This window comes from Toxorhynchites rutilus, chromosome 1 (genome assembly GCF_029784135.1).
Source record: "Toxorhynchites rutilus septentrionalis strain SRP chromosome 1, ASM2978413v1, whole genome shotgun sequence".
Lineage (NCBI taxonomy): Eukaryota > Metazoa > Arthropoda > Insecta > Diptera > Culicidae > Toxorhynchites > Toxorhynchites rutilus.
Window position 1 is genome coordinate 90,567,730 of NC_073744.1, and position 12,950 is coordinate 90,580,679.

At 35.8% G+C, this 12,950-nt stretch overlaps 1 protein-coding gene across 3 annotated transcripts in view; it reads right to left on the minus strand.

Moving 5' to 3' along the window:
* Nucleotides 1-12,950, minus strand: part of LOC129768931 (uncharacterized) — a 130,369-nt gene that overhangs the window by 70,983 nt on the left and 46,436 nt on the right. For 2 of the 3 annotated variants that reach the window (XR_008741769.1, XR_008741768.1), the window contains exon 2: nucleotides 31-299. The exons of the other annotated variant lie outside the window; for it this stretch is intronic. The gene's annotated coding sequence lies outside the window, so the exon portion shown is untranslated. The remainder of the gene's footprint in view (nucleotides 1-30; nucleotides 300-12,950) is intronic. 3 annotated transcript variants of the gene reach the window in all.

The following is a 12,950-nucleotide window of genomic DNA, read 5'->3' on the forward strand; positions in this document are numbered from 1 at the left end:
TTAAATATGCAATAAATTATGTATGTTCACCTTAAGTTTTTTACGGTCGATGATGTGTTGAAGAAAGATTCCAATCTTAGCGACAAACTCGCCGTTACCTTCAATCCCATAGCTTGGATGGTTTTTGGAAAGGTCAATAGTGTTGTAATGTATAAAATATAACTGATGTTTATCCTTGGCGGGAATATGAAAATAGTTTCCCGACCGAGGTGACTGATGTAATGATGTAAAAAAAAACGAATACTTATCTCCGATTTGTTTATGATGAATGATTGTACTGCATATAATTTTAAGGCCAACTAAAAAAGAAAAAAATGGTATTAGGTCAATTATGTTAATATGGATCAAAATTTCTTATGATATTTTTCCCGCTGAAAATATGAAAACAAATTCTCGGGGGAGTTGAATGCATAATTGAATTCAATAAAAACAAAGTGCTTACCTCCAAATCGCTTCGTCTCCAAAAGACAAAAGACAAAGTGCGCACATCACAGTTGTTAGGTATGACAATAAAAACAAACTTACTAATGGTATGAAGTAAAATATACGAATTCCTGGTAGGAACATTCATTGCGTCTGTCATCTTTTTTACGCAATTTTAGTAATATTTACAAAAAATGTGTATATTTTACCAATGTTTTTGCTACTAAAGATTTGGTAGCTGCTTTTACTAAACTATTTCTCCAGTGTGGTCCGAGTTTGACAGAAAAAGTGGTCCGGAATCGGCCCCCTATTGTCATGTCTCGTCACAGCTTTTCAGTTACGGTTGCCAGTGTTCCCAACAGTAAAGTGCGATTCACATACAACATCCCCGTCACGTTCACGTCCTGTTACGTCACGTTACGTCAGTTATTCTACCATGCAATCAGAGGATAGTAACTTCAAGCAAAAAATGGGGACCGATTCAAGATTGCTTTTATGTAAACAGTGAACTTTTTTTACACTCTAAAAAATCTACCGACTTGCACTGACAACTGAATGATATTGTCAATTAGTGCGAGATACCTCAAAACAGCTGGGAATAAATATTGTTTATATATACAGTGAGTTACATTTAATGCGACATTAAGATAATTGAACAAACCTGTAATGCGACACGTTTAATTGGACATTTGTATCTCTTATTGGACATTTGTTTAGACATAAATGTTTATAAAGGTTCTGTATACATTCAAAAATGAGGGAAATGGGGGCTGAACATTTTACTTAAATATTTTAATTTTTTTTATGCCAGTGATGAATTGTATATTCGTATGACAACATACTTATTAGGTTATTAGGTATTGCCTAATAACCTTGCATGTACCGTAAGTTACCTCTAATTCGACATCTAGGTCATTGGACAGACCTGTAATGGGACACAAATATTTGGACATTTTCTTCTCTAATTGGATATTTTTGAAAACATCGAGTTCGGGGCCTAAATTATCGTTCCACATTAAAAGTTGCCACCAGACGTCGACACTGTACCACTCACATCGCCAATGTCTAATTACAGGCCAAAACCGCCTCCAATGCGACACTGAGTGATACCTCAGCATGTCGTATTAAATGTAAATCACTGTATCATATTGTTAATTATGTTCGCATCATAAGCAACGAACACACATTTATTTTCCACTTGCAACAGTATTCATGACATTACTGCCCAGCAAACATTAAATCAATAACCTGTGTATATACAGCATTATATACCCCATATTTGGGTGGTATATGATGCGCCTAACTGACATATACATGCAAAATTAGAGGTGATATACACCCAGCAAACATTAAATCGTATAATTTTGCACGTGCCAAGTCTTACAAGAAATCCGAATAAATCAGAATCGCATATAATATCAATCAAAGTATGTATCGTGTATATTTGAAATCGCATAAAATGTAAAAATTCGATTTTATATACCATTATCAAATTAAGTCGCAATTCGGTATAATAAACATCAATTTTATGATGTATATTGTCGTAAAATATATTTAATCCGCATCATATGCGTATATTACGCTGATGCAGTTTATGTGTCGTATAAGCGTATAATTTTAATCGATTCAGTACTGTAGTAAATCGTGTTGCATGCTGAAGAAAATCATGAAACAGTAAATCATATTAGATCCTAATAAAGAACATATTACATCATATTGAAATGTCAATGAAAGGCTGATGCACTCGAAAGTTTTAATCGCTGTTGAATCAAATTTCAGATAACCGCGCGAGATAGCTGGTGGATGATGATCCAGACGACCGGAGTTCGAACCCGCATCGGAGCAGTTTTCACCAAACATCAATCTGTGCCATTTTAAACATTCATATTCCACTCCCAACACAAGTCAATCAAACAATTATTATTTCTACTAACATAAATACTCATATATGAAAATGGCGATTCGTGAGGCTATAATAAATCACGAAAATATTTTGCTTGTTTTTTTTTCTATGTCTGTAAAAAATCGTATATGAGTATGTCAAAAGTCGTATTTGGTGCTTTGACAATTCATGAATATATTCATATTAGAACGCAATTCAATTCCAACATAATCGCTATTATAGCCGGTCAAAGTTGCATATTCATCCAAACAAATTCGGTAAGCATTTGTCATGTATGTATATGCCCAGCAAACATTAAATCGTATAACTTTGCACATGTTAGGTTACATATAAATTCGTATCAAATCACAATCGCAAAAAATATCAATCAAAATATCGGTCATATATATCTAAAATCGCATAAAATGCAAAAACACGATTTTCAATGTCATCGATGGATTGAGTGGTAACATTGTCGGATCAAATCGCATATCAGTCCAAAAAGCATCGCATATCGTTATATACGGCTTTATATGCCTACAAAATATGGCATATGCGCATATCGCCTCCACTTTTGCGTGTATATGCTAATTATATGCATCATATATCATATAAATGTGTCTTGGTTGTATGTATATCGCCTCCAATTATAGCTATTCATACGACTTAATGTTTGCTGGGTGCCCTCTACTTTTGCATGCGTATGCCAGTTAGGCGCATTATATGCCAACCAAATTTTAGGGCATATGATGTTATATATACGCTTGTTATGCGATTTAATGTTTGCTGGGCATACCTGATATCTGCTTGCGAATTGGTTTGGATGAATATACGACTTATACATGCATGTAGTACGACTATTGTCATGCGGATATACGATTTACTACAGACAACAACAAAAAACCAATGGCGGAAAATGTTCGTGATAATTATAATAATTATCAAATTTTTTTGTAAATACATGTATGTTTGGAATATTACAAAAATATTTTTAATTCCGAATATTTCCGGTTTCAAGAAAAGGGAAAGTTAAAGTTGCTTTTTTTATTTCTAACTTTTAAAAACGAAAGATTATCTGTTCACCGGTCTGTTGTGTTTTGATATACATAGTGACAAAAGTAAATTAGTTCAACTCCGTCATTCAGTTGCACTTAACTCAAAACTGTAAACATAAGATTATGAACTTGACAAACCAAGCTGCCAAGCAATGCCAACCCAGCATACATTAAATAGACTATCGTATATACAACATCGAATATCCGATATTTTGGGTGGTATATGTTGTGCTCAAATAGCATATACAGTAAGTTACCTTTAATTTGACATACCGAGGCACTACTCAGTGTCGCATTAGAGGTGATTGTGACCTGTAATTGGACATTCAGGAAGACAGTGGTACCGTGTCGACGTCTGGTGGCGACTTTCAATCTGGGGCAATAATTTGGGTCCCAAACTCGATGTTTACAAAAATATCCAATTAGAGAAGAAAATGTCCAATTATTTGTGTCCCATTACAGGTCTGTCCCTAAGTGGTGCGGACTCAATTTACTTCATTTTCAAGCAAATTCATGCATGTTTTCAAGCGATCTCTTGCAATAAATTCTCAGACCACCAGAGATGCCAGATTTACAAATATGTTTGTAAATTTACAGACATTTCTGTAAAACACTTTCTATTTTTGTTTTAGACTTTTTGGATATAACAATATTTCACAGGTTTTTGAAAAATAAGAGGCTCTATCCATCACATCAAAAATATTTGACTCACCATATGACATTTTTCCACAGTTTTAATACAGAAAAGTTATTATATTTAGTTTATATCAATACACATGACGTTAGACCAGCGATACTCAACCAGCGGCCCGGCAGTCTTTCTGGTTGGCCCATCTGGTGTGTATAAAGTTTGGAACTCATACACATAAGTACTTTTGCCCTGACATCATTGCAGACGAAAGAGAGCATACGGTTATAAACAATTAATGAAAAATTGCATTCTATGCAGTTAAGGAAAAATCTTGAACGAAAATTGTCTCTGATAATTATTTTCTGTTCTAGATAAGATTGTTTTGCTGAAATGCAAGGAGATTTATTGAAAATAGTTAAGTTAGGGTCAGGACTATGTCTTCTAAGTATTTGAACAACATCGAATAAAAATTTTCATTCTATTTTCAACAATTTACATTCGCTTTTGGGTCTGCTTATGAGGAAATATGGGTTACTGTTCGATATTGTTACCACAGACATGGTTCATGGCCGTGTGGTGATCTAAAACTTGTATAGCCTTGCATGGCGGATGGTATACACTGCATTTTCTTATAAATTTCATCAACGACAAGACCGCAAGCCTTGGTGGATGTCCAATATATCAACGAAGAAATAATGAATTTTATAAAAATTAACAACGCGTATGTATGTGTATGTATGTATATGTAGATCGTTGAAACATTTAAACACACTTACAACACATAAGTTATTAAGTGGTCCGAAAAATCAATTTTTTCCACTTTTTCCCAAAAATGACAAACGAAAATTAATAACTTTTGAATCACTGAACCGATTTAGATGATCGACATATAAAATTGAAACTAATGACCTAGCCTTTTATTAAAAAATATTTAACTTGCGAAAAGAATAATTATATTTTAGTATTTATTGATTTTAGTCGTTTTTCATTTTTTATGACTTTGGCGCTATATTTTTTTATATTTTTTCTTGAAAGCTGAGGAATTTTTACATAACATATCTCGATATCAGAGATGCTATTTTTTCGTTTTTTTAGATATGATTTTTCAAAGTTCACCGGTGGTTCAAAAAATCATTTTTCCCCCTTTGTCCAAAAATAACTCTGCAAAAAATCATAACATTTGATTAATTTGAATACACCGATTTAGATGATCGATATATTAAATAGAAGCCAATAAGCCAAGCCAATAATATCACACTTGCGGGAAGATTGGATTCTAGTAGCATAGGTCTAGTTTAGTCACATATGAATATGTTAAATGTTAAATCTACAAAATTATAACTTAAAAACGATAATTATAGCATCTTTGATATCGAGATATGTTAGGTAAATAATCCTCAGCTTTCCATAAAAAATATAAAAAAATATAGCGCTCCTATCTTTAACCGAGAAAACTATGAAAAACTAACTCAATCAATAATTACAAAAGCAAAAATTCAATTTTTTTCGCAGAAGGAATATTTTTTCAAAGAAAAATTACTCGTAAGCTTCAATTTAATATACCGATGATATGAATCGGTGCAATAGTTCAAAAGTTAAGACTTTTTGTAATGGGAAAAATGGGGAAAATTGTTTTTCGAACCATCGATTAGTTTTGAAAAATCATATTTCAAAAACGAAAAAATAGCATATCTGATATCAAGATATTTTATGAAAAAAAAATCTAAGCTTTCAAGAAAAAATATAAAAAAATATGGTGCCCCCTAGTCCAAAACCATGAAAACATTAAAAAACAACTACAATCAATAATTACGAAAATAGGATCCATATTATCTGCAAGTTCAATATTTCTCAATTAAAACTCATTGGCTTCAATTTGATGTGTCGATCATCTAAATCGGTTAAGTGGTTCGAAAGTTATAAATTTTTGAAAAAAGTCATTTTGGGAAAAAGTGGAAAAAATGATTTTTTGGATCACCCTAAAATGGAAATGGGCACCCTAATGAAAAATTAAAAAAATACGAGTCTAATGTTTTGCGATAAAGAACAAAATTACAACTTTTGACGAAGATCTGAGAACCACTATATTGGTTTGACGCGATGTACAAAGTATTAATGAATATGTGAAAATTAACGTTAAAAGACATTTCTATAGATCTGCAAACTTTTACAGACTTTTCCCCATTTTTAACAGACATTCACATGTTTTTACAGACTTTTTTCAAAAATCATCTGGCATCTCTTCCTTCCACTTTTTATCGAATATTTTCAAATCGCAGGAGTAAACATTTACGTGACTCTGACTTCGTTTGTTTTTATTTCGTTCGGAAAAAACGTTATGTCAAAGAGAGGGGACATTAAAAATGCGTTTCTCAGTGAAAGGCTTAGATGCTCTTTCAGAGATGCATTGGTTAATTGAACAATTGACGGAAAAATGTAGTTCGGTCATTTTATAATTTTAATTATTTTTGCCCTTGACAACAATACCTCTTTTATAGTGTTGATTATCATAAGAAAAATAACACTCCTGATCGTTGGATCTCTTTTGACATTTCAATTGGATCTTTTTTGACAGCCGTTTTGATTCAGTCCGCACTACCTAGGTCTGTCCAAATTACTAGATATCTAATTAAAGGTAACTTACTGTACATGCAAGGTTAAGTGCGATTAACATACAACATCCACGTCACATTCACGTCGCGTTACGTCAATTCTACCATGGAATCCATACGAAAACATTCACAAATACCCGTCAGCATACGTTCAACGAAAACGACCGGCAGGATTTGTAGAAAAGAATAATTTACGGAGACGGACGGTTCGTTGAGTTTTTGTCTGGGCTTTGTGTCTCGGCTTTTGTTTTGATTTTGGTTATATTTTTCATGCCATCATTTCTCTTAGTTCCAAATTTCAGATTCTAGATCATTCGCGACTAACAGAGGAAAATAGTCTGTATATGATTATTGTTGAATTACGGTAGGGACTACGGGGTTCAAGCATTTAAATAATCTTTTCATAATTCATAAATAATCAAAATTTCATTGAATCTTTCTAACTTTAGAACTAGTTCTAGGCATGCTGATTCAAAAAAGGGCACTGCAATTTAATACTGTTGTAGGTGGCGACACCATGAATAAAATTGAATAAATCATTCGTTTGACATTTGACGTGACGGTGCTGTTGCGAGCGTAGAATGCATGTGTAAATTGGTGGAGACGGTGAGCGTTTTAGCGGAAATATCGCAAAATTTATATAGATATTTAAATAAAGTTCAGTACTACATGTTTCAAGTAATCAAATAACATGAAGTAAAAAAAAACATCTAAATTTTTGGAGGCGTTATACATACACTCAAGACACATTACTTGTATGATGTGTATATCTGGCATATGCATACGAAATTGGAGGCCGTGTATATGGAGTATATGATGTTATATAAACGATAAATATACGATTTAATTCTTGCTGGGATGTATGTATATCGCCTCCATGGTTGCATGTATGGGCTGGCTAGGCGCATCATATACATGCAATTTATATTAGTCATACTTGCATGTTTGTGAATATAAACCTCAAAATAAAATCATTACACCAAACCTTCGTTTCAAACAACTTATACAGTAATCAAATCACGAAATAAACATCAAGAATTGCTGGAAATCTCTTATCAATATTTGTTCAAATTTAAATATTTGCTGAACTTCAGTTTTGTTGACAACTTTTATGCATTCGATTAAATCGTACGATAATTCATATATAATCATAAACATTCCCACCTTTCAACCTTCATTAAACACCTCGTAGTAGAAATCTGTAAGTACCCACATTCCGTTTTGCCTGCCAAGATCGGGTCGATGAAATGTCAACAATCGACCTCAAATGCTGCCACCTTGCAATCGAGTTATCGACCTTTCATATGCATTCATCGAACAACTTGACGCCACTTTTTCGCCAACATGTGCAAGGCGTCGACCTGCTTGCAGCGCTGCTTCCAGCACTGCTTGCCGCTTGTTTGTATTGGTTTGTTATTGAAAATGAAAAGGAAATACATTGATCGATTTTAATCATTTTATTGAAGAAAAATAATAAAAAACCATGTATAATCAAAATAAGGTATATAATGGAATCGGTGCATCCGGGTTGTCTGAATTGACGATTCAAATCCGACTGAGTACATTGATGAATACCTCCTTGCCCTTGATGACACAGCTATGTGGCTGAGGAGGATTCTTCAATGTGCGTGAAGCACGGGATCTCCGATGGGGAAAATTGCTCGAAATACTATCGATGGCCAGGTCCTGCTGCTGTTGCTGTTGATGCTGTTCCCCGGAATAGCACCCTGGACTTAAAGGATACTGCTGCGGGAAAGCTGATGCTGTTGGCTGGTGTGACAGAAGAGGAAATAAGCAATGTGGTGATGAGGGAAATCATCCTTCTCACTCGCCGATTGATTGAGTCGGATGTATTCATAGCTGAAACAAAATAAAATGATTAGTAAGTGAAAAGCAGAAATGAATTCCCTACTCACCAGTTGTATGATCCGGATAAAAATGCGAACATTAAAATATCATGCGATTACGTTCGCTAACCTCGCCTATTTTCATTCTACTATACAACGGAATCAGTGCATTCGGGTTTTTCCGGGGTGGTAATTCAGCTGAGCAAGTTGATAAATACCTCCTTGTCGTTGAGTTTTCGTGTCTGAAGAGGATTTTTGAATGTGCGCGAAGCACGGAACCTCTAATGGGGAAAGTTCTTCGCAATACCATACCATGGTCCAATTCTGCTGCTGCTGCTGTTGATGCTGTCCCCCGGCATTGCCAACAGGGGTTGGAGGTTACTGCTGCAGGAAAACGGATGTTGTTGGATGCTGCTGTAATAGAAGTGGAAATCCGAACTGTGGAGATGGGAGAAATCATCTTTCTCACTTACCGATTGATGGAAGCAAACGAGTCGAATGTATTCATAGCTGATAAGACAAGATAAAATAATTAATAATTAAAAAGCCGAAATATATTTCATACTCACCAGTTGTATGATCCATTTGTTTTGACGTAGGACTACGTCTTTCATTTCTATACCGGGGTGTAAAATCAAATTTTCGAAAACGAAAGCGTTACGCCAGAGACCGAGATTTTGAGCGTTAATAGCTCCTAAACAACTGAGCGAAATGGTATGATAAACACTTCATTCGAAAGATTAAATGTCTACGCGTTATATACTTGTTACTTTTTGATCCAAAAACTTGTTTCAATAGCCTTAAAATTGCTTTCAAAACAGGCTATTGAAATCACCAATCGGTATATAAGCGAGCGCCGCTCGGAAATCCACTCAGTTATAATTGAACAGCGATTGGAGCATGTTGTCGCTGTTGTGGTGAAGCTCTTCGTTTATCATGAAAGCGCGGATGAACGGTGCCACCAAGAGCCTGTTTGTGCACCTTAGGCCAGAAGGAAATCCATCAGGAGGAGAGTGATGCCACAAACGGTTCCCCGGGAAGAGTTCGGAGCAGCCGCCACACACACACATATACACGCGCGGAACTCTTCGTTTGGATGCCATTCAGCATCGAGAAAATTCCGGAAAGATTTAATCGTTGCTGAAAAATAATCTGCCAGTTCCTCTGGGAACTGAAAAATACATTCATGCAAAAGAGTTCATTTTAATGTTTTCTATCCATGTAACACTGCGACCAAATATTTTTCAATTAAGTGCTATTAACAGGCCGTTATCGAGTTAGCATTAACCATTGGCGGCTTAGAGTATCGAGGAAAATCTGGAAAGAACTAATCGTTGCTGAAAAATACCCTGCCAATTCCCCTGGGAATTGAGAAATACATTGATGCGAAAGAGTTTATTCTAATGTTTTCTATCCATATAACACTGCAACCAAATACATTTTGTTTTGTGATTTTTCAATCGATCGCAATTAACATGGAAGCTTCTGAAAATTATTCTTCCCCATCAGTAGAAAATTTTCGTATCCAATATTGTATGCGCGCGCAACGGAAAATGTTTCGCTTCGCGAAAATTATATAATTTTCAATCGATTATTGCTCAGTCGCCGAATGTTTCAAACTCAAAGAGTTCATTCCCCTCTTGTTTGTCTTCCAAATTGCTATCGTAAACCACACCTTCTCTCGATTCAATCACGCACAAAAAGCATACTTAAGCTATATTCTGGTGGTGAAACGCATTTATTTTTCGTGAGGACATCGACAAGGTAACATCATGATTGAACGAGCAGGACGGCGAGGAATCGAGGGATCGAGATATTCATTACCTAGCCTGACCTAACCTGAAAGACATGCAGTTTGTTTGGAATTGTGAGGGAGGGCAGAAAGGCCGAGCCATCAGGAGGAGAAGAGATAGTGACCAAGAGAGTATTAGCATCGAAAAACGGTTCTCCGGGAAGACATCGAAGCAGCCGCCACACACACACATACACAATACAATATTGGATGCGCGCGCAACGGAAAATGTTTCGCATCGCGAAAAACATAATTCTCAATCGATTATTGCTCAGTCGCTGAAAGTTTCAAACTCAGAGAGTTCATTCGCCTCTAGTTTGCCTTCCAAATTGCCATCGTAAACCACACCTTCTTTCTATTCAATCACGGACAAAAAGCATACTTAAGCGATATTCTGGTGGTGAAACGCAATCTGTTAGAGGCGAATGAACTGAAAAGTTTAAAGCCTCTTTAATTCAACATCATCATCATGAAACGCAATCATTTTTCGTGAGGACATCGACAAGACAACATCGTTATTGAACGAGCTGAACGTGCTGGACGAGATGGACGGCGAGGGATCAAGAGATTCATTACCTGACATGAAACGCATTCAGTTAGTTTGGAACTGTGAGGGAGCGCAGAAAAACCGATCCATCAGAAGAATAGAAGACGGCCGAGAGAGTATCAGCACCGAAAAACGGTTCCGTTTGAGACATCAGAGCAGCCGACACACATACACACACATATATACGTGCGGAACTTCTTTCGTTTAAATGCCATCCAGCATCGAGAAGATTCCGGAAGAATATTATCTGTTCCGTCTTCATCGAAAGTATTAGATTCGTGTTTCCAGCCACGCCCCTTAGAGCCCACGAATATTCAGAGTGCGACACGCACACATTCACGATATTTCAATTCAACGACAAACGACAACCGAAGCCGAATAAACCGAAGCAGAAGAAAGAGCAACAACAACGACAGCAGCAACATCAACGCAGTAAAATAATCCCGACGAGAAGTAATCTTTTCACTGGTTAGCCGAACAGCCAGTTGCAGCTCATGAGATCTAGAGATGGGCAAAACAGTTCACTTTGATGAACGGTTCACTCACTAACCGTTCATCTACGTGAATCAGTTCTTTTGAACCGTTCTTTCGTTCAGCGGTATTAAGAACAACATAGAATGTTGGCTGGAACCCAACATCAATAGACAGCTATTAATTGATATCGTTGGATTGGATAGTGTACGTATGGTATTTATGTAATAATTTGATCCGCACAAAATATGTGCAATTTTTCATATTCTCTTTTTGGACAACACACTGGTTCCATGTAAGATTACATATTTCATAATGTTCATTCAGGGAAAAAATCAACAGCGATTTTCACTAACAATCAATCATACAAACAATCACAATAACACGTACACGCAATAGGCCAATCAATGAATTGAAAGCCACGAAAAAACTTTTTTCTCAACATGCCCTCACTATAAAATTTTATGTTTACCTTATCCATGAATCGCCCCAGCTTCTCCCAGATTTTTTTCTGATAATCACGAAATATATGAATGTTAGGCGGAATTGAAAGAATACATGTAATTGAAAATATATATTTTTGCTTTTAAAACTACGAAAATCTAATTTAATTTTTAACACAAAATTGAGTATACATTAACAAAATAAACCCTGCGTTAGATGCATTTTGCTCATCATGACAATATCGTTTTATTTTCCTTACAAGCGTTCTCGTTATATTTGTTCATTCCGTCCAGCGCAAATCAGTTCAGCTGCACTAGTTCGTTCGCAAAAAGTTCGCCCGCAAACAGTTCGTTCTGAACCAGTTCGTTCACAAGCAGTTCACTCTCCATCAGTTCACTCTCAAACAGTTCACTCGCAAACCGTTCTTTCGGAATCAGTTCGTTCACAAACCGTTCGCTCGCAATCAGTTCGTGGGGAGAACTACCGTTCTTTGAAAAAGAACGACCGTTCGTTCACTCTTTTCGGCGAACTAGTTCGTTCGTACCGTTCGTGAACGGTTTGCCCATCTCTAATGAGATCAAATCCGAACGCGAAGAGAACACGTCGAAACGTGAAAGTGTATCCGACAACCCGATAAAAAAGAAAAATATAGACAAATTTTATTCTTCAGAAATTGAGGTTAAACCGTTTGATTTTTGCAAGCAACGCATTTGTCCGGCGTGTTGGTTAACCGCCCGAACATTATCGTTGCTGAAAAATATTCTGCCAGTTCCCCTGGGAATTGATAAATTCATGCGAAAGAGTTTATTTTAATGTTTTCTAACCATATAACACTGCGACGAAATACATTTGTTTTTGTGATTTTTCAATAAAGTGCAATTATCAGAGTTTATTTTAACGTTTTCTATCCATATAATACTGCGACCAAATACAATTGGTTTAAAATACAATACAATTGGTTTGGTGATGTTTCAATCAAGTGCAATTAACAGGTGGTCATCGAGTTAGCATTAACCACTGGTGATGGACTTCGAGAAGAATCCGGAAAGATATCGCTGCTGCAAAATAATCTGCCAGTTCCCCTTGGAATTGAAAATAACATGCAAGCGAAAGAGTTTATTTTAATGTTTTCTAACCATATAACACTGCGACCAAATACATTTCGTTCTGTGATTTTTCAATCAAGGGCAATTAGCAGGAAAGCTTCTGAAGATTATTGTTCCTCATCAGTAGGATATTTTCGTAT